This window comes from Chelonia mydas, chromosome 1 (genome assembly GCF_015237465.2).
Source record: "Chelonia mydas isolate rCheMyd1 chromosome 1, rCheMyd1.pri.v2, whole genome shotgun sequence".
In the NCBI taxonomy this organism is placed as follows: domain Eukaryota; kingdom Metazoa; phylum Chordata; order Testudines; family Cheloniidae; genus Chelonia; species Chelonia mydas.
The window spans coordinates 196,251,939-196,274,689 of NC_057849.1; the positions used below are offsets into that span (position 1 = coordinate 196,251,939).

The 22,751-nt window shown below is 43.9% G+C and overlaps 1 long non-coding RNA gene across 3 annotated transcripts in view; it reads left to right on the forward strand.

Moving 5' to 3' along the window:
• The window catches only part of LOC122464167, a 119,331-nt gene that overhangs the window by 88,751 nt on the left and 7,829 nt on the right, over positions 1-22,751 (forward strand). The window contains exon 5 of one of the 3 annotated variants that reach the window (XR_006288092.1): positions 10,229-11,373. The exons of 1 other annotated variant lie outside the window; for it this stretch is intronic. This is a non-coding gene — a long non-coding RNA (uncharacterized LOC122464167). Of the gene's footprint in view, positions 1-10,228; positions 11,374-22,751 lie in introns of those variants that run through there. One more of the 3 variants, XR_006288091.1, reaches the window with a different exon arrangement.

Sequence of the window (22,751 nt, forward strand, 5' to 3'; positions counted from 1 at the left end):
AGTATCAAAGGGTCCTACAATGTCAATCGCCACTTTTTCCCATGCAGATTCAGGAAGAGGAACAGGCTGTAATGGAGGGGTACATGTCACTGCTGTCTTATCATGCATTTGGCAAGTGACACAGTTTTATGAGTGCTTCAGTTTGAGAGTCCAACCCTGGCCACCAATACAGATCCCATAGTCGTTGTTTGGTTCTGACAATTCCTTGATGAGTATCGTGTGCCAGGTGTATGAGTTTTGATTGTAATTCTTCTGGCACAAGTAGCTGGTGTGTACCTCATAGCACACAGCCATCGAGCAAAGAAAGTTCATACCGAAATCTAAAATAAGGCAGCAAAACTGGGTCAAGGGTTTTAGGGTTACTGGGCCATCTCTTTGTCAGAAATTCCCGTAGTTTTTGTTGAACTGGACACGCTGAACAAGCAGCTTAAAATTGTTCTCTTGTAACTGCAGTAAGAGTGCTTGTAATAAGCGCAACTACTACCTCCTCATCCTCTGGTGGACCACCTGGTGAAGGCAAAGGCAGGCGAGAAAGGCAATCAGCTACCACATTTTGGTTTCCAGGCTTATATTCCAGTTCATAATTAAAAGAGAGTAGTCTTGCAGACCATCGAGCAATACCATATCCTGCTCTTCTCAGTCCTTTTGTGGTGAGCAACGTCGTCAAAGGGTTGTGGTCTGTGCGCAACTTGAACATGCGGCCCCACAGGTAAGTTCTCCATTTTTCAGTAGCCCAGACACAAGCAAGTGCTTCTTTTTCAACTGCAGAATATTTTCTCTCAGCATTACTTAGTGTCCTTGAAGCAAATGCAACAGTCCTCTCTGTGTTGTCCTCATGAAGTTGTGTGAGGACAGCCCCAAGTCCATAATCAGAAGCATCAGTAGTTACAATTGTGGGCAATGCAGGACTGAATAGTGCAAGTACTGGACTATGGACAATCAAGTCTTTCACCATTTCAAAACTAGCCTGTGCATCCGTTGTCCACACTAAGGTTGAACTTCCCCATAGTAATTCTCGTAATGATTCAATGACAGAAGCATAATTGGGAATGAATTTTGCATACCAGGTGGTAAGACCCAAGAAGGAACGTAAGGTTTGCAAATCTGTTGGAGGAGGAGCATTTGAAATTGCCAGGATATTAACCGGATCAGGTTTTAGTCCAGCCTGTGAAATTGTATGCCCCAGAAAGGAGAGTTCAGTTTGTCTAAATTTGCATTTGGATCTATTGAGCTTGAGGCCTGCTTTGCTGATGCAGTTTAGTACAGACTGCAGATTATTGTCATGCTCCTCTAAAGTATTTCCAAACACAATTAATATCATCCAAATAGCACTGAACTCCATGTTGATTCTTCAAAATCAATTACATCATTTTTTGGACGGCACTTGGGGCTGATGCAAGACCATATGGAACATGTTTAAAACGGAATAGTCCCTCGTGTAATAAATGCTGTGAGGTCTCTGCTATCTTCATGCAACATAACCTGGTGGTATGGGCTCTGCAAATCAAGAGTAGAAAACATCTTTGCTCCAAGGAATTCTGCAAATACTTCTGCTATGTGAGGAAGAGGATGGCTGTCAATCACAATAGCTTTATTTGGCTCCCGTAAGTCCACTCAAAGGCAAATGCCTCCCCTCTTCTTCTGCGTCAGTACTATAGGTGAAACCCATTCCGAAGAGTTAATCTCTTCAGTAATGTCCTCTTGAACAAGTTTTCTAAGTTCCTCTGAAACAGCTTCCCTGACTGAAAATGGTAAGCGCTGTAATTTCTGTCATACAGGCATCACATTATTCCGCATTTTAACTTCATGCAGAAACCCATAACCACAGCCGAGTTTCTCCTCAGCCTAGTGTTGGGTCCCAGCTGAAACTGGTGTGTGTACCACAAGTGTGCTTTGCTGAGGAAGATCAATTCGTCCATTAACTACCCTGAGATTTAAAGCAGCCAATAAATCTCTGCCAAGGATAAGAGTGCCTTTGTGGACAATGTAGAACTCTGCAGTTACACAGCAATCACCAAAAGTAACTGTTGCTGGCAGGCAGCCATGTACTGAAATATGGTTTTTCAAATAACACACCAAGTGAAGTTTGGGTTCAGTAAGAGGCAAATCTTTGAAGTAATGCAAATAGATGGAATCAGGTAGTATAGATACTGCTGAGCCAGTGTCCAACATTAGCTGAATAGAGTGTGATTTGCCTGAGGGTATGGCGGAAACATTTACCGTGCCCTTTATTTGTTCTGGAATATGTGCAGTAGTGATTTTGTCCACGCTCAGCACAGTAACATCTGGTATTGTAACAGCATGCACCTGTTGATTGAACTGGCTGCTGCGACATACTTTAGCAAAATGCCCAATCTTTTTGCAGTGATAGCACTGAGCTACTTTTGCCGGACATCCTGTGTAGCTTGCAAGGTGTTGTGGGGATCCACAGCAAAAGCAAGCTTTTACTGTATTTTGAATTTGCTGATTTGGTGGTTTTTCATTAGTTTTCCTCTTGTAATTGTTTGTCTGCAGCGAAAGTGAACTTTTCTGCAAAGGAGTCACAGCCTGGACTGTGCCTCCTGTATCCATGCTCATTATTTTGGCTTCAGCTGTAGCTGACTCAATCTGGGTAGCAAAGGTTGTTGCTTTTTCTAGTGTAAGTTGTGGTTCTAGAAGTAAACGTTCTCTTACACGTTCTCTAATCATCTCATCTGCCATATTCCCAAAGTCACAAGTTACAATCAGACTCCCCGGGGAAGCAATATACTGCATTATAGTCTTCCCTGGTTTCTGCTCATGCTGACGAAATCTGTAGCGATTAGCTACTACATTCACTTTTGGTACAAAAAAGTTATTTAATGCAGTGAGTGCAGTCTCTCATTTATTGTCTGCAAGGGGAAAAATGTAAAATATATGCTGTCCTTCTGCTCTAAGGCGGTGGATTAGCAGAGCACACTTTCTTACTTCAGAAATCTCTGTAGCACTGATTGCAAGCAGATAAGTCTCAAACATATGGATTCAGGCAGTAAAAGCAAATGGAGGCTCACCTGGGCTTTGTACAAGGGGTGCAAGTGGGTTCAGAGGCAGAAGATCCATCCTCGTCGCCAAAATGTTGTTGTAACCAGGCAAGGTACTAACAAACTTCAACAAGACTTTATTTTTTAAAGTAGAAACCTCTTTTCCAAGTTGCTGCTGCACCCTCAGTAGCTCTCCCTCAGCCTCTTCAATTCCTCCTGTTTCCTGTCCTTTCAGACTCCCAACAGCCAGTGCTCCCAATTCTAATAATTACAAGCAACATCAAAACACCACAGACTTCTATATTTTACTTAGCTTTGGACACAAGTTCTTTAGCCTTCCAAGCTTGGCAGCTGTCTCCCCCACCAATTTCTAGCCCATCTCCCTGGTTGAAAGATTTTTGTCTTTTTGCTAGGACAATGGCGCCATCTCTCTTCTTCCTCACTGACGCTTCCAGGTCAAGTTCAGGGTTGGCTACTTCTCCCATAAGCCGACAGCATCTCACATGCAGAACTCTCTGGTCCCACAGAAGTGCTGGGGCTTCTAGCTGGCCATATGTATAACCCAAAATAATTAAAATCCAGAATGACAGCCAAAAGGGAGTAACAGTTGTCACTAAAAGCAGACTAAGCAGAGAGGCCGGCGTGTGTTTTGTTAGGACCATGACTTTGATATGTATTTTTTGTGGTTACATTAACACTTCTTGGCTAGCAGGATCAAGGTTTATAGACCTCCTGGGAAAAGTTGGGGACCTATTGATGGGAGGAGAGGTGGAGGCAGGCCAGGGAGTGGGTTCCAGGTGTCAGATTTGCTTAGAGAAAAGAGCAGGGAACATGAGAACTGCTGTAACAGATCAGTCCAGTGGTCCATCTAGTCCACCATCCTGACAGTGTCTGCTACTAACTGCTTTAGAGGAATGTGCAAGAAATCCCATAATGGACAATTATGGATTATCCTAGAGGCAGTTTCTTCCTAATCTTTGCCAGTTGAGGGGTAGTTTAGGCTTGAAAGTGTGACAGTTTATCCCACTTATAATTTTTTTTATCCTGCCCAATGTTATTGTGGATGTTCTCAGTACCCATAAAAAGGTCTAGTCCTGAGTCCTTGGCCACAATAATATCATGTGGCAATGAGTTCCGTGGGTAAACTGTGTTATATGAACAAATATTTCTTCTTCTTAGTTTTAAATGTAATTTAATTGAATGCCCCTTGTTCTAGTAATATGAGAGAAGGTGAATAAAAACACTCAATGTACTTTAACTATACCATTTGTTATTTTGTATACACACGCCTCTATTATATTCCATCTTGCTCATCTCCTTTGAAGTAAACAGCCCCAGTCTTTCTTCACACATGTCTCTAATCATTTTTGCCATCTGCCTCTGTCCCATTTCTAAATCTGCTGTATCCTCAGGGGACCAGAACTGAGCACAGTACTGCATAGGAGGACATACCATTGTTTTATAATATTTTCCATTCCATCCCTAATACTTTTTAACATTTTGTTTGCTTTTTAGACCTCCACAGGGCATTGAGCAGAGGTTTTCACTGAGCTTCCCCCACTGCTGTTTAGGCCTATTTCCTAAGTCATTACCATTAATCTAGAAACCAGTAATGCATGTGAGCAGATACCATAATTATTTCAGCGAGTGGGAGAGGGACAGGAAGGGGGTGGTTGATTGGAGACACATTAAGAGACAAGGGTGGAAAGAGAGTTAGGGAAGATAAGTTGTACTGAGTCTTGTTCATGAAGGAAAAGGAGCTTGAATTTGATGCAGAAGTCCAGGGGATTTGAAGAGGAGCTAGACATGGACATAGAGGCAGCTGATTTTGTGGAAATTCTTTGGGTGGATTGAAGGGTATGGATGGATGTTGTGACCCTGTGGGGAGGGGGTCAAGGGAGGAATCCTTCCGGATCAACAGCATCTCCCCCCCCCCACCCCCACCCGAATGGATACAAAGACAGAAACTCTGCTATCCTTCCTTTTACTGTAGGGGTTTATCCAGGACAACCAGGGTTAAACGAATGGATTCATTTGGCAGGTAGACATAGTTGATCTGCCATTTAGGAACTATGGAACCTGCTGATCTTTTCTGGGAGAGGCCTCGGAGCTCAGAGACCAGCTAGAGGTTCACAGCAAGGGTGTTAGACCAGAGAGCTCAGAGGCAGTGAGTCTGCTGGGGTTTTGAACTATTTCTTTTCTTGTAAAAAGACTGCCCCATAAATAAAGGGCCTGGGAACCAAAACACAAAATTATTGAGGTGGGACTTATGTTTTCTCTTGATTCTGCACCCCAGAGAATGGAGATGCCTTTGTCTTTTCTCAACTAGAAACTGTTATCTGTTACACCAGAGGAGCTTGGGCTCTTTTACGGAGGAGGTGAGGAGAGCTGTACGTCTGGGAGGCCAGTGAGGAGGAGGGTGTAGAAGTCAAGGTGAGAGATCAGGGCCTGGATAAGTTGAATGGAGGAGGACGGATGGACTTTGGAGATGGTGCAGAGGGGAAATTGAGAGGATTTATTGACAGCATGAATGTGGGGAAACAGGAAGGGTGGGAGTGGGGAGTTGACTGTGATGCCTGAGACAATGCAGAGATTGGAGAAGTTGCCAGCTGGGCTAGGGAATGGGGAAGAAGAGGGAAAGGTCTGGCAGGAAATGGGAGGAGATTGGATTTCATGGTGTTGAACTTGAGCTGGTGGTGTGTGCATTATCCAAGAAGAGTCTGGACAAAGAGGGGTAGGATAGGGTGCTGAGCTAGACCTGAGAGCCATCTCTACTAAAGGTAGTAACTGAAGCCAGGAGACTGCATGAGGTTACCTCTGGGTAGCAGCAGTGGGGAGAAAAGAAGAGGTCCAATGACTGAGCCCTGAGGGTCACCAACAGAGAACAAAAGGGAGGAGGAAGAGCCCCCAGTGGAGATAGTAATGAAGCAGTTGGAGAGGGAGAAAGAACACCAGAGATGACCGTTTCTAAAGCCAAGGGAGGAAACAATCTCAGAGAGAGGGTAGTGATGATCTCCTCTGACAGCATCCCTTCAGACAACAGTACAGTCCTGACAGCAGTATAATCGCATGCACCGAATAGTCCTGAGAGGCCTCAGAGGGCACACGTTCTGTGGGGTTGCGTGGTTTTACCATAGCACTACAGCAGAGTCAACACCAGGACCATTTATTTGAAATGGAATGCAGACTTGTTACGTTGCCAGTCTTAAGCCAGCTCTTGTCTGTTCTTGTAGCTGAAGTATGGGTTCTCCATTGTGGTTTTTAATGTGGGTTACTTTAGATCCACTGTCTGTTTATTATAGTATCATCAGACATTGCCTGAGAGATGCACAGTCTGTGATCAGCTCCGTTTGAAGTGGTTTTGCTCAGACTTAAGCCTTTCCTGACAACAGAACTTATCATAATAACTTGTTCAGTCTACAGAGCAGCTGCAGGATTTGGGAAGATACGCTGTAACTATTGAAGTATAGATAGAAAATAAGTTTTTGGGAGTAAAATTACTACTTAATAGAGCCTGAATATTGACAGGTGGTTATTTTGTCAGATCCTCAGTTAGTGTAAACTGGCATAGTTCCATTGACTTCTGAGGATCTGGCCTATTGTGTCAACCACAGCATCCTAGAGTCCTAGGCCTTGAGACCCCAATGAGTGATGATGTCTCTAAGTAATCTGGACTTAAATAGATACATGTGAAAAGTCTCATCAATCAAGGGAGCTGGTCTCTGCACTGTTGATACTCTCACCTGACTGCATAGAACCCACACGACGTCCTGTCAATGAAATGACTTGTTCTGGCCTTTGGCAAGAAGGCTGCATTTACAGTCCAGTGCATTGTGCGCTACTCACCATGATACGTCTATTTAAAGAACCTTTAACTCCCCTACAGACACTAATAGAGTTGGAGCATCAAGCTTAATAGGAAATTTCCTATTTCTTGATGATTTGCACCAGAGACTTACAATTATTGATAGTTTTCCCCACCTTTGTTGATTTTACTAAATAACTTTTTTTTTCATTTTTAAACTCTTTTCCCCCCAACTAAAAAAATAGAGGAATTTTATGGATTTGTTGTGTGTGATCATAAAAGTGAACAAGGAAACGCATTGGATAGAGACATTTTTTGCATGGGCAGATGCTGTACAAACTTCTTCTACAACAATCCTGACCTGCAGCCCTACAGCTATTCTAGTTCTGGGCTCCCCATACAGCTCTGCAAATGTTCCTGAATCTTGACCTGCAGCCCCCCTCCCGTTATTCCATCTCTGCACCTCACACAGCTGTGCCATTGCCCCTCAATCCAGCCCTGCTGGCCCCCCTGCTATTCCAGTCCTAGTCCTTCAAAGAGTTCCACCAAAGCAGCTTGAATCTAACCTGCAAACCCACCTGAAATGTGACTGTGAAGGCAGCTAAAATAATGGAATCCAGCTTCAGCTGTTACGTGCAGCGCCCTGTAAAGGATGTCCTGCTGTGGTCGTTTCCTATCATTTCAGTCCCACAAAATAACAACAAACTCTGACCAACCTGCTCCCCTAACAGAGTGATAAAGTGAAACCCGGAGGAGAACGTCACAGAGTAAAGGGGTTGGGGCTGTTTCTGAAGCAGCTTCTTAGGTGCTCTGTGGTTACTTGGTTTTGTTTATTCCTGGAAACACCCACACACCTGAAAGTCCTGATGAGAATATGGTTTCTTTTGTGACCCCCCCCCCCCCCCCGGAGGGTAGGAGGGGCAGAGGCAGAGTGCAGCACCCTCACATATCAAAGGTGCTTTTATTTCATAACAAAACTAAAATGACTGAGCCCTGATTCGGTGCCTTTAGCTTCTTTTCTTTCCAGTTGAAGGAACAGAATTGTCCTGAGCTTGAATCTACAGGTTTAAATTCCTTCTTGTGGTCTATACTGTATATACTCATAGATAGACTGAGAATTTCTGCCAGCATTTCAAGGCAGATTTAGAGGAGTGGGTTTATATGTAAATCTATTTGGAAACTCCTCCCCCGTCCTGCCCCCGGCTGCAGGATCTGAGCCAGTGTCTCTCTTACAATCCTTCTGCCTCCAGAATGAAATACCTGCTTTCTCGAAGATTTATAGGGGCAAATCTTCAGTGGATGTAAATTCTCATAGCTCCATTAAGTTAATTTTAAGGCCAGAAGGGACCATTATTATCCTCTAGTCCAGTGGTCCCCAAACTTTTTACCTCATGCCCCACCCCACCCCTTTTATCCCAGGCCCCACAGGGAGTTGGGAGTGAGGTCGCGGCTTCGGGAGGGGAGCACATGGAGGTAAGGGGGCCAAGGCTGGGGCCACAGCTGGGGGTGGGAGTGGAGCATTGGCCAAGGCCGGTAGCCAGGTGGGGGTTGGCAGCTGGGGTCAGCAGCCAGAGCCAGGAGTGGAGCTGGGTGGCACTCCCTCCCAGCTCCCCGTGGGGTCTGGCCTGGGTCCCAGTTGCAACCCCCCAAATGTTCCTCCGCCCCCCACGGTTTCGGGACCTCTGCTCTAGTCTGACTTCCTGCACAGCACCGGCCACAGAACATCACCCAGTGATTCCTTCTTCTAGTCCAATAGCTCAGCTGCGAACTAGAGCATATCGTTTAGAAAGATGTTCAACCAGCACTACTGCAGGCTGGGCAAAGGGATCAGAGCACATTTGGAGAGGAGGGTGCCTGATGACTGAGTAGTGAAACCACTTGAGGAGAGGAAAAGACCCGGAGAAGGCTGGATGAGTTGCTGAGATGGGGGGTTAGTGGGAGAAAGGAAGCAGGGTGCTAATTCCAGGAAATTCCTCTCCTGTCTTTGAGTCTCCAGCACACCTGGAGCCAACCTCTGTACCATTGGTGATGGGGAGAATCGTGCAGGAGGTTCACACCAGAACAAATGTATAACTCTGATTTCACATGAAGAGAAGGAAGAAGATGATCTCTCAGCTCTCTCTGAGATGTTTTAAGAAGTACAAACGCACTGCTGGATAGAATTATCTAGATTTCTTCAATTGACAGCTCCTGAGGCTAATTCCCTTTCAATGGAGATATGACATAACCATCTCCTTTGTGAGGACAAGCCAACGTTTATTGTGCTATGAAAAACAAAACACTACAGCATAGCATTTAGACAGGGAACTCTCAGGAACATTAACTGGGAATCAGATGGTTAAATTCCCATGAATTGCAAGGAAAGCATACAAGTATGGGACCAAATTCTGCACTGACCTGCATGCCAAGCAATTCCTATTGACTTCAGTGGCATTGCATAGAATATAAATCTGGTCTATGCTCTCTAATTTAAAACAACCAACAAAGAAAATGATAGAAATTCTGGGCCAGATTCATCACTGTGTAATTCAGGGGTGGCCAACCTTAGCCTGAGAAGGAGCCAGAATTTACCAATGTACATTGCCAAAGAGCCACAGTAATACATCAGTAGCCCCCCATCAGCTCCAGCACCTCCCGCCCACTGGCAGCCCCGCCGATCAGCGCCTCCCCCTCCATCCCCGCACCTCCCGATGAGCTGTTTCATGGCGTGCAGGAGGCTCTGGGGGGGGGAAGGGGAAGGAGCGAGGGCCTGGCAGGCTCAGAGGAGCGGGTGAGAAGGGGTGGAGTGGGGGCAGGGCCTGTGGCAGAGCCAGGGGTTGAGCAGTGAGCACCCCCTGGCACATTGGAAAGTTGGCGCCTGTAGCTCCAGCCCCGGAGTTGGTGCCGCATATTAACTTCTGAAGAGTCGCATGTGGCTCCGGAGCCACTGGTTGGCCACCCCTGGTGTAATTCAACTGAAGTCAATGGAATGATATTGTATGTAAGCATTTCAGGGCTCTCATGACCTTGGGTTATCTTCCATAACATGTGCCGCACCTGCGTGTGACTACTTAAGGCTAGACTAGGTCTGAGACTTATCTGCCAAACTTCGTGGTTTATGTGGAGTTGAACTCCTCCTATTGAACTCCTCCTCCTATTGTGTATTTTTTCTTCCCTTTTTTCTCTGACTTTGGCCTTATGAGCAGCATTAAAGCTCAGAGAGGAGGAGGAGAAAAGTAGATGGGAATTTAATGGCATACATGTCAGGAAATTCAGTTATTTTTCCTAAAACAACTGTGTGTCTCTGCCTCCTGGTAAAGCTGGAGCCATTGTGCTGTGTGAATGCATCCGATGAAGTGAGCCGTAGCTCACGAAAGCTTATGCTCAAATAAATTGGTTAGTCTCTAAGGTGCCACAAGTCCTCCTTTTCTTTTTGCGGATACAGACTAACACGGCTGCTACTCTGAAACCTGTTACTTGTGCTGTGTGTGATCCGAACAACCCTCCCAAGCTAAGAAGCATTGGACTAGGCCAGTGCTTGGATGGAAGAGACAGGTGCTGCGGGCAGTGGTATGGGACTCTTCTCTCCAGTTCAGTGATGAGCCAATACCACAGCAGAAGGTTGGATGTAAGACCAAGGTCCTGACCAAGTTTATTTACTAAAGATCTCATGGAACTTTTTACAAGGGTAGGGGTGTTTCCCCTCGTGTCTTGATCAAATTTCTACACAGGTAATTACACTCCGTCTCTTTATATCCCCTTACAGTTTCAATTCCACACATAGGAATTACCAGACTGGATCAGACCTGAGATCCATCTAGTCTAGTATCCTGTCCCTGCCTTTCTAGATCCAGATACTTCAGAGGAAGGTGTATGAAACCTCTTAATCCCTAATAGTTAGAGATGAGTTTAAGCCCTGACACATGAGGTTTAATATCTCTTCCAAGATGTATGTTTACACTACTATAATTCAGAATATTCTTGATATCCATTTAAATGTCCAGTCCTGTTTTGAATCTTGCTAAGATTTTGGCCTCTGACATAAAGTGGCAGTGGGTTCCACAGCCCAACTGTGCACTGAGTGAAAAAATATTTCCTTTAATTTGTTTTGAAGTTGCTACATTATAATACCTTGTTCCAGTGTTATGAGGCAGGGAGAAGAGAAGCTCCAGGTAGTATTCACTTATTTCCCTAAACTTGCTTAGTTTTTAGCGGTAGGGTGGCTATTCACCCAGAGGCAGGTGGATGAAAGGAACCTTGTTTAGTCCATCAGTTTAAGTCTGTGCAAGGGGGGGGACAGACGAGTTCTACAGAAATGCAGTAAAGACTGACTAGTACAACAGTGTAGCCTCCTGGTCCTAATTTTTGATTTGTACAAGTTGTTTAGACTTAAACCTTAATTTGTACATTGGGTCAAATTCTGCTCTATTACATCAGTGTAAATCCCCTGTAGTTAGTGTAATTACTCTGGGTTTACAGTAGCATAACTGTGAGCAGACTGCGCAGTGTGGCTGAGATACTGTTGCTGTGGGAACCTTAATTGTGCGTTTCCTGACTTGAACTGTCTGATTAAAATCTCACCTTTAATGTGACATTAGCATTTTTATTTGTTTGTTGGCATGCAGCATAAACTTATCAACTGAACAAATAGGAGCAGAAAAACAGCCAGGCTGCACAAAGCCTAGAGGAAGGATGTAACTGTGCGCTTCTGAAAAGAGCTAGTTTAGGTGATGCCGCATCTGCTTAGTGGGCCAAATCACTCAGTGGTGTAACTCCGTGGCCTTTGCTGAAGTTACAAGCTAAAAGAATGACCCTTTATCTTTTATCTGCTGATCAAAGAGAAGTGAAAAAGGCTTATTAATTTAGGGAACCTATAAAAAGCATATGATGGATCACCCCACCCTTCCCCAGGTAGAAGTACTTTGCCTCTCACTGGTATCGTACAGTGAGTGGAAAAGCAAATGATGAGAGGCACACTCTCTAATGTCAGCAGTGCATAAAATGGTCTGAAAAAAGTGGGACTGCTATCATAATCTGGGAGCAGTTGCTTTGGTAAAACAGTGCTTAACGGGCACCCCTCAGGGACCTAGCTTGATTTTTAATTTATTTATTTTTTGCTGTTCTGCGACCCCTTCCAACACTCCCCCCACCCCCCAAACACCCTTACGCACTGAATAACTGACACATACCACAGGCACTGGCAGGGAAAAGTTGGGGGGGAGGGTTTGCAGACATTCCTGCTGAGCCCTCCTTTTGAGGAACAACTTTTCAATTGCATTTCACCCTGTAAAGGTCAGGTGAGAGTTGGGGGGAGGGGGGGGGTGGGAGGAGATTATTTGCAGAAGGGGTTAATCAGGAGAGAAACATCGCTCCTGTGCAGGTGTGTAGGGCTAGCAGGGGTTAACCCAAGCGGAAAGGAGGATTTCAGCGTGAAACTTGTACTCTTTTTCCCCTAAAACCCCTTGCTTTATTTGGCTGTGTGACTCTTACACTTTTTGTTTTCTCTGCAGTCACCTTTGAACCTTGAAGGGCTCTGCTGTATAAAGGGAAGGATGGTCATTTGTGTTCAGTTCAGAACACAAAGTCACTATGAAGGAAGGCACTGAGTTCTTTCATCATGGATACTTTACTTTTCTTCTCTCTTGTTCTTCTAAAATAAGTAATTCAGGCCATAAGCACCTTGCTTGCACCTTGTGCATGGAGAAACATAACACATCAGGCTCCTGACTCTCTGGGGCTCTGCTGCTTGTGCTGGTGTTTGCACCAGTACAAAGTGGGTGTAAAAATGTTACTATTCTGTTTGTGGGAGCATTTCACACCTGCTTTGTATTAGCATAAATGACAGCACAAGCTACAGAGCGACAGAAAAACAGGCCCTAGATCATTTTATGTTGCTCATTAGGACAGAGGCCTGAGGGGCATATTATGAAAGTAAAGTGAGATGCATAGTCTGTTAAAAATGTAGATGGAGATATGGTAAGAGGAGAGAAGCAGGCAGACCTGGAGCAGAAGGAAGTCAGTGGTGCAAAGCAAAGTGAGGGGGAGGGATTTGGAGGGGGAAGGCAAAGAAGGATGCATGGTGTGTAGGAAAAGGAAAATCATTCCAGTCATAGGAGGAATGTGAAAAAAGGCATGAAAATAAGTAGGTGGAGGATACAAACAGCAACAAGGTGACAAGAGTGAGCAGAGGGCTGGGGCATTTTTTATACCAGTTCTCCTGCACGGGATTTGAATGTTTGAACTCCAATAGGCCCAAGTAACAATGCTGAATGACCAACTAAAGCAGTGGTTCTCAACCAAGGGTACACAAACTGCTGGGGGTACACAGACATCTTCCAAGGGGTATATCAACTCGTCTAGATATTTGCCTAGTTTTACAACAGGCTACAGAAAAAGCTTTAGCGAAGTCAGTACAAACTCAAATTTCATACAGACAATGACTTGTTTATACTGGTCTATATACTAGACACTGAAATGTACAATATTTTTAGTCCAGTTGATTTATTTTATAATTATATGTTAAAAATGAAGAAGTAAGCAATTTTTCAGTAATAGCGCGCTATGACACTTTTGTATTTTTATGTCTGATTTTGTAAGCAACTAGTTTTTAAGTGAGGTGAAACTTGGGCGTACACGAGACAAATCAGACTCCTGAAAGGGGCACAGGAGTCTGGAAAAGTTGAGAGCCACTGATCTAAAGAGCTCTGCAGAGTAGGTTTCTGAGCGGCTTTTGCGTGTGATCCCAAAGGGCTAATCAATACTCCTGTACAAACCAATAATAATAATTCTTGTATGGTGATCTATAGATCTCAAAGAACTTTACCAAAGGGGAAAACATCATTAATCCCCATTTTAAAGATCAGGAAACCTGGCTTGTTCCTCCCCTTGGAATTCTTCTCAGGAGCTTCTTGATGAATCAGACTGGAGCACTCCTCTTCTGAGGTGGCTGGCATCACCAAATGGGGTCCAATTAGGTTACCTTTAGGGAAGTGAAGAACCTCCCCATTCCGATAACTTCAGGCCCAGAAAGTCCACGGACCTAAACATTTACCTAGTCAGCAGTTCCATAGGTAGTTTGAAGACATCTGAGATTCTGGGTCAATGCACGGCACAATCTCAACCCTTCTAAAAGGCCAACTCCATACAGGGGAACGCCAATCGTACATTCAGCCATGCCCAGAGAGGGGCAGGTCCTATTTAACAGACAGAAGCTTATAACATGCCCTTTCTATTTTAATTATTTTGAGTGACATTAAAATATAATTATATTAAAAGAACATTATTAAGGTTGCAAAGTCAAGCACTCAGACATTAGGAAAAGCCAGAATTAAGGTTGCCTGTATGGGGATGGCAAAAGGCATTTCCCTGACATAAAGGCCACACCCCTACCAAATTTCAAGTCCCTGGTCTAAAGCATGGGGCACTATAGCTTCTCAAAGAGAAGGTTGACAGAATTTTTTTTTAAAACATGCAAACAATGTAGCCGTATTCTCAGAAACAACTGAATTGTTTCGGCTGAAACTTTCCAAAAATGTTCAGCCTGAGGCAGTCATCCAGCATGGAAAATTTCAGCTCAAACTGTTAAAGTTTGGTAATGTTATAAGCAACTGAAAACAGGGTCCTATGACAGGAAACATTAGGCCACCTTAGTAATAGGTGATGCTACCAGCCCTGCCTACTCTGAACAGCTCAACTTCGAACAGCAATTTTTGACACTCAAAATCTGGCTGAAAGGTTAGACTTCAGCTCGGTCAGAGTGAAAACTTTTTTCCTCCTAAAATCATAAATGTGGGGTTCCATTTTATGTGCCTCACATGTTGACCCCGTCCTCTGCCACCGGGAGACACCCTATGTAGAATCAGGCATTGTGCTTCATAAAATTCCCCTGACCTCTTCTGTGACGAACATCACAGGCAAGAGAGGAAGGAAGGCCCAATGGTTAGGGTGCTAGCCTGGGAGTTAAGAGATCTGGGTTTATTTCTTTGCTCTGCGGGGACAGACTTATGTGTGACCTTCAGCAGGTCACTTAGTCTCTCTGTGTGTCAGTTCTCCAACTGTTCTGTGAGAATAATAGCACTGCCCTACCTCACAGGGGTATTTGCCCAGTTTTAAGCCCTGTTTTTGTTAGATTTGTCCCTTGTCCGGAACCAATATAAAACCAGACATGGTTTTGACCAATATTTCATCGTAATGCAGTGCTCTGCCAGTGTGATCTCACATGCACCGTCATGCCAGCCGGGACGGAGCTGCGTGCTCTGCAAAATGGCATCCTCCGTGCAGCAGACTTCGTACACACCCTGCACGTGCATGCGAGGTTATGCCAGCCAGGGTGGAGCAGCACACTCTGCAACATGGCATCCATTCTGCAGCGTCACCTCCCACCGAGGGGATGCCCTGTATTATGGGGATGCCTCAGTGGCCATCCTAGGGGTATTGTGAGGATAAATACTTTACAGATTGTTGAAGCACTTAGATACTAGGGGAATGAGGTTATATAAGTACCTTATCTAGAAAGCTAGATACATAGATTTCCGGTGACAGTAACCCTAAAGAAATCCTGTATCTTAACAGGATGTGGGTGGATTATACTATAATATTCTGCTGGACAGGTTCACCAAGTGACAAAGAATAAGAGTCTGTGGTCAAAGGTCTGCAGTTTCACATATAAAAGCACACATGGTGGAGAAAGGTTTGAAACTTACTGATCTCTACTCCTTTTTGGAAGGGGAAAGCTAGGGGCAATCTCAGGATTTTTTTTACAAGAAGCTTTTCTCATTACTTATTCATATTGTCCTAATATTGTTAACATATTACCTTGAAAAAAAATCATGAAAAGAACGTTATTAAGGTTGCAAAGTCAAGCACTGAAAAGTTAGGAAAGGCCAGATTTACAATTCTGTGTGCAATCTGCCTTTGGCCCCCTTGCATGTATGCAGTAGGGTTGCCACCTCTGAGGTACAAAAAACCCCAGGACATCCAGGATTTTGAACCCATAAAACTGGCCCGCTGGCAGCATGTACTGAGCCCCCTTACAGATTTCCTGGGACAGCTACCTCAAAAAAGGGACAATCCTGGGAAATCCTGGACACGAGGCAGCACTAATATGTAAAATGATGCCGTCTTTATTGACAGGATCACATACTGGTTTCTTCCACAGGACTCCTGCTTTATGAAGTGCTCAGGAAAATGGCGCTTCTGAAATGGGTAGCTATTCAATATTCCTTTTTACCCTCCTCATTCAATGTGTGCTCCCATAAATTATTTACTGCTCACAATCTAAACCCTGCATTGAATACGCTGAATTCTCTCCTGGGCTTTCTGTGAGGCACCCACTGTAGTATCTTAGTGCTTTACAACCACTAATAAATTCATTTTCACAACACCTGTGTGAGGTGAGGTGGTGTATGTGGTCCACATTTTATAGGCTAGAAATGAGGCACGGAGAGATAAAGGAAAAGAAGTGTCCACTAATTTTGGGTGGCCACATTGAGACCCTAGGGCCTGATTTTTCAGAGTACTTCACATTATGTAGCACTTTATATGTTCAGAGCTTAGCCCCCATTGGCTTCATTCGCAGCGGTGAGTGCTCAGCACTTCTGTGAATCAGACCCCAGGTCAGGCACGTCTTCCCCCCCATTGCTTGTCTCCTGCATTCTAGTCAGATGTTTCTTCCTTCTCTTCTTCACTATCTGGTGCTACCAGGTTTGGGTGGAGGGGGTGCACTGGAAGTACACACGGAGACGGAGTCTCTCTGCTTTTAGTTCTTGTGCCTGGTGACCTGGCTGCCTGGAGGAACAAGTGCAGGAAAGTCCTGCTGAGCCCGGCAGTTCCTGGATGGAGCAGTTCAGTCACTTTGTAGGAGGTGCATGCACGCCTGGTTGGCAGGCAGGAGCTGTGAGGGGATGTGGAGCATGTCCAGTGCAGACAGACTGGTCAGAGAATTTAGCTGCCAAACTCTCACAAGCCTCTACTGAGTATGTGCAAACAGAGGTTTTTCAGAGACTTCTAATTCAGCCAAATTTGGGCAGATTTTCAAAGGGATAGTACATGGTGCATTCTTAATGCCATTCTGATTTCAATTCAATTTCAAGTTCCTACTTCAAAGCATGGAGGTGCTAGAGATTCTCAACAAAATGGTTGTAAGATTTTGTTAACATTGGCAAAACAAGGTATTGTCCCTTAATCTTGTCCTTGGAAATGGCTGTTTTGGCTGAAATTTCCCAAAAGAAATTCAGCCTGAGGCAGACACCTGGCATGGAAAAGTTCAGCCCAAAGAGTTAAAGTTTGGCAAAGTTCTAAACAACTGGGAAGTATAATGGGAAGAATCAGACAGCCTTAACTGTCAATGGCACTCCCAGCTCTGCCTACAAGAAAAATCATGAGCCAGATTTATCCTTGCATGGGTGCAATTACTGTGTGGAGTAAGAAATCTTCACCTTTCAACTTGACGGATCTTGAGCTTCTTTCAAAGACCCTAGTTAGTGCTCTCTCCTGCGCTTCCTCTAGATACCCAACCAATCAGGAAGAAAAGGAAGTCACAATTAGGAGACCAAATGGAACGAGGAGACAAGAAATAAGATAAGGTAGCTGGTTCAAATCCAAAGGTGGCTGGCAAAGAAGGGAAGTTACTACCAAAAGACAACTGTGAAAATATGAGATGGCCATCAGTTCCTAGTGGATATGTAAGATCATAAGAACGGCCATCCTGGATCAGACCAAAGGTCCATCTAGCCCAGTATCCTGTCTTCCGACAGTGGCCAATGCCAGGTGCCCCAGAGGGAATGAACAGAACAGGTAATCATCAAGTGATCCATTCCTTGTCACCCATTCCCAGCTTCTGTCAAACAGAGGCTAGGGACACCATCCCTGCCCATCCTGGCTAATAGCCATTGATGGACCTATCCTCCATGAACCCTCCCCCCTAGTTCTTTTTTCAACTCTGTTATAGTCTTGACCTTCACAACATCCTCTGGCAAGGAGTTCCACAGGTTGACTGTGCAGTGTGTTGTGTTTTGTTTGTTTTAAACCTGCTGCCTATTAAACTTGCTTTTGTTTGAATAAGTCTTGAAGTGTGAACTCCCCCTTTAACCTTAGAAATGATCCCTCCTAGGCACTCACACTGTTGGGTGAGGTGTTTGTGTGTGTGTGGCAAAGTTTCACTTTGTGCTGTTTGTGCTGTACCTGTTCTTTGAACAAATAGAGGATTTTACTCTTTTGCTGTCAGTCCAGCACCTCTTATGTGCAGTAATTTCATTTAAACTGTGAATTAAGTAATCCAGGTGATTAAAAATATAAAGGAGGCCAGCCTGGTTTTCTGAGCCTGGGTTCACAATGTCTTTGCAAAAGGCAGCTATGTTACCATAAAGAATTAGCAGCCACCTTCTGTTTGTACTTTAAAATATTTATTCTTATCTCTGAGCAAAAGAGAAACCCTGTTTTTACTTCTACAGTTCATTTATACCACAAGTCTGCTCTGATGGACTCAGATCATTCTGAAACCACACCGCACATAAGAACGGCCATAGTGGGTCAGAGCAATGGTCCATCTACCACAGTATCCTGTCTTGTGACAGTGCCCAGTGCCAGATGCTTCAGAGGGAATGAACAGAACAGGTTGATTATTGAGTGATCCATTCCCTGTTGTCCAGTCCCAACTTCTGGCAGTCAGAGGCCTAGGGACATCCAGAGCATGGGGTTGTGACCCTGACCATCTTGGCTAATAGCTAGCAATGGACCTATCCTACATGAACTTATCTGCTTCTTTTTTTAAACCAATTATACTTTTGGCTATCACAACATCTCCTGGCAATGAGTTCCACAGGTTGACTGAGTTGTGTGAAGTAGTACTTCCTTGTGTTTGTTTTAAGCCTGCTGCCTATTAATCTCATTGGGTGACTCCTGGTTCTTGTGTTATGTGAAGTGGTAAATATCACTTCCCTATTCACTTTTTCCACACCAGTCATGATTTTATAGATCTCTATCATATTCCCCCCTTAGTTGTCTCTTTTCTAAGATGAACAGTCCCAGTCTTTTTTAATCTCTCCTCATATGGAAGCTGTTCCATACCCCTGATCATTTTTGTTGCCCTTCTCTGTACCTTTTCCAATTCTAGTACATCTTTTTTGAGATAAGGGAACTAAAACTGCACACAGAATTCAAGGTGTGGGCATACCATGGATTTATACAGTGGCATTATGATATATTCTGTTTTATTATCTATCCCTTTCCTAATGGTTCCTAACATTGTTAGCTTTTTTCAGTGCCATTGCATGTGGACCAGATGTTTTCAGAGAACTGTCCGTGATAGGAAACAGGGAAAGAACAAGTTAAAAATTACTTGGACAAATTAGATGTCTTCAAGTCACTGGGGCCTGATGAAATACATCCTTGAATACGCAGGGAGCTGACTGAGGAGATATCTGAGCCATTAGCGATTATCTTTGAAAAGTCATGGAAGACAGGAGAGATTCCAGAAGACTGGAAAAGGGCAAATATAGTGCCAGTCTATAAAAAGGGAATTACAGACCAGTCAGACTAACTTCCGTACCCGGAAAGATAATGGAGCAAATAATTAAGCAATCAGTTTGCAAACATCTAGAAGATAATAAGGTGATAAGTAACAGTCATCATGGATTTGTCAAAAACAAAGTGTGTCAAACCAACCAGATAGCTTTCTTTGACAGGGTAACAAGCCTTGTGAATAAGGGGAAGCGGTAGATGTGTTATATCTTGATTTTAATAAAGCTTTTGATTCTGTCTCGCATGACTTTCTCATAAACACACTAGTGAAATGCAACCTACATGGAGCTACTATAGGTGGGTGCAAAACTGGTTTGAAAACCGTTCCCAGAGAGCAATTATCAGTGCTTTACAGTCATGCTGGAATAGCATAATGAGTGGGCTCCCACAGAGATCGGTTCTGGGTCTGGTTTTGTTCAATATCTTCATCAATGATTTAGATAATGGCATACAGAGTACACTTATAAAGTTTGCAGACGATACCAAGCTGGGAGGGGTTGCAAGTGCTTTGGATGATGGGATTAAAATTCAAAATGATCTGGCCAAACTGGAGAAATGGTCTGAAGTAAATAGGATGAAATTCAATAAGGACAAATGCAAAGTACTCCATTTAGGAAGGAACAATCAGTTGCACACATACAAAATGGGAAATGACTGCCTAGGAAGGAGTACTGCAGAAAGGGATCTGGGGGTCATAGTGAATCACAAGCTAAATATGAGTCAACAGTGTAACACTGTTGCAAAAAAAGCAAAAATAATTCTGGGATGTATTAGCAGGAGTGTTGTAAGCAAGACACGAGAATTAATTTTTCTGCTCTACTCTGCGCTGATTAGGCCTCAGCTGGAGTATTGTGTCCAGTTCTGGGCGCCACATTTCAGGAAGGATGTGGACAAATTGGAGAGAGTCCAGAGAAGAGCGACAAAAATGATTAAAGGTCTAGAAAACATGACCTATGAGGGAAGATTGAAAAAATTGGGTTTGTTTAGTCTGGAAAAGAGAAGACTGAGAGGGGACAGGATAACAGTTTTCAAGTATGTAAAAGGTTGTTACAAGGAGGAGGAAGAAAAAATGTTTTTCTTAACCTATGAGGATAGGACAAGAAGGAGTGGGCTTAAATTACAGCAAGGGAGGTTTAGGATGGACATTAGGAAAAACTTCCAAACTGCGAGGGTGGTTAAGCGCTGGAATAAATCGCCTAGGGAGGTTGAGGAGTCTCCATCATCGGAGATTTTTAAGAGCAGGTCAGACAAACACCTGTCAGAGATGGTCTAGGTAATACTTAGTCCTGCCACGAGTGCAGGGGACTGGACTAGATGACATCTCGAGGTCCCTTCTGATTCTGTCATAGAATCATAGAATATCAGGGTTGGAAGGGACCTCAGGAGGTCATATAGTCCAACCCCCTGCTCAAAGTAGGACCAATCCCCAACTAAATCATCCCAGCCAGGGCTTTGTCAAGCCTGACCTTAAAAATATCTAAGGAGATTCTATTCTATGATTCTATGAGGACTCCACGATCTTTCTTAAGTGGTAACAGCTAATTTAGACCCCATCATTTTGTACGTCTAGTTGGGATTATGTTTTCCATTACTTTGCACTTACCAACATTGAATTTCATCTGCCATTTTGTTACTCTCACCCAGTTTTGTGAAATCCCTTTGTAATTTTTCACAGTCAGCTTTGGACTTAACTATCTTGAGTAATTTTCTATCCTCTGCAAATACCACCTCACTGTTTACCGCCTTTTCCAGATAATTTATGACTATGTTAAACTGCACAGGTCCCATCACAGATCCATGGAAAACCCTGCTATGTACCTCATTCCATTGTGAAAACTGAGCATTTATTCCTACCCTTTATTTCCTTTTTTTGTTACTGATCCATGAGAAAAGTTTTTTTTCCCATGATTTGTTACTTTGCTTAAGAGTCTTTGGTGTGAAATCTTGTCAAAGGCTTTCTGAAAGTCCAAGTAGGCTATGTTGATTGGATCACCCTTTTCCACATGCTTGTTGATCCCCTCAAAGAATTCTAGTAGATTAGTGAGGCATGATTTCCCTTTACAAAAGCTGTGTTGATTCTTCCCCAACAAACCGTGTTCATCTATATGTCTGATGATTCTGTTCTTTACTGTAGTTTCAACCAGTTTTCCTGGTATTGAAGTTAATTTACTGGCCTGTAATTGCCAGGATTGTCTCTGGAGCAATTTTTAAAAATCAGCGTTACATTAGCTATCTGCCAGTCATCTGGTACAGAGGCTGGTCTAAATGATAGGTTATACACCAGAGTTAGTAGTGCAGCAGTTTCATATATGAAATTTCATGCACCCAGGAGGCTTACAGCTAGCAGTTTTGAGTTACATGGCCTTCATCGAGATCTGTCATGGTGCCAAAGACAACAGGGTGTTAGAGGGACTGGATGATTGAGGGGAGCAGTAACAAGACATGCAACCAGGGAGCCCTTGGTGCTAATTGGTAGAGGGCATAAAGGGTGCATAGAGGTTTACAGGGTCTGCTGTCTACATAATGGCGTACCCAAGGTGGCATATGGCATCTACCAACAGCCAGTAACACACTGGTCATCCTAATCATTGCAAGATGTATGGCTGGATGATATTTAGGGAGTTATGTATCTATATTTAAAACAAAGTTCTTAAGGTATGTGAGTTAAGACCGGTCACCAGATGGTGATAAACAGGTTCCGTTCAGGCAGGGAGCAGTACTCTCTTATGTTTCTGGCTGGTCATAGCGTGGCTTCTGGTGTGAGTCTATTTGTGTTATTGAGACTGATGCTAACTAAAAGAACGTGAAACCACAGGAGAAGAAAGCTGTAGGAAAAAACAAAAACACCAGAGGGTGTCTTGTTTATGAGTAAATACAATGGATCTTGGGAGTATAACTGTGGATACTGAGGTACACCCTGTATCTTTCCACTGAGGAGGCAAGGGTTCAGCGTGACTTGTCTCACGAATGCAAGATCACAGCCAAGCCTGGAAGGATACTGGGTGAGCTTTTGCTCTATAAGCCATGACAGTAACTAGTTAAATAAGGCTAGTTTCTAGCCTGTGTAATGAGTTTATTTTATACCATTTGTTTCCAATACTTTTACTTGCTATTTATCAAATCTCTATACATTGTTAAATACACTTTCATTTGTTTTCACTACAAATACACCCACGTACTGTATGTTAAATAGAGCTGTGATCTCAGGTGGGGGTACAGTTCCTTTGGGAGCAGCATGTCTGTAAATTCAGAGTATCCAGTAACCAAGGACTGGACACCCTCCCAAGGGGACACTCAGCCCGTGGAGGGTTGGAGTGTGCCCATCACTATTTAGGTATTGATGGTGGTAAAGGACATTGTTACAGACAGTGAAGCCCCAGAAGAGGTGGGACAAAAGAGGGGGCCTACTTGGAGGGTCGGGCACGCCTACAACCTGGGAACAGTGCTGC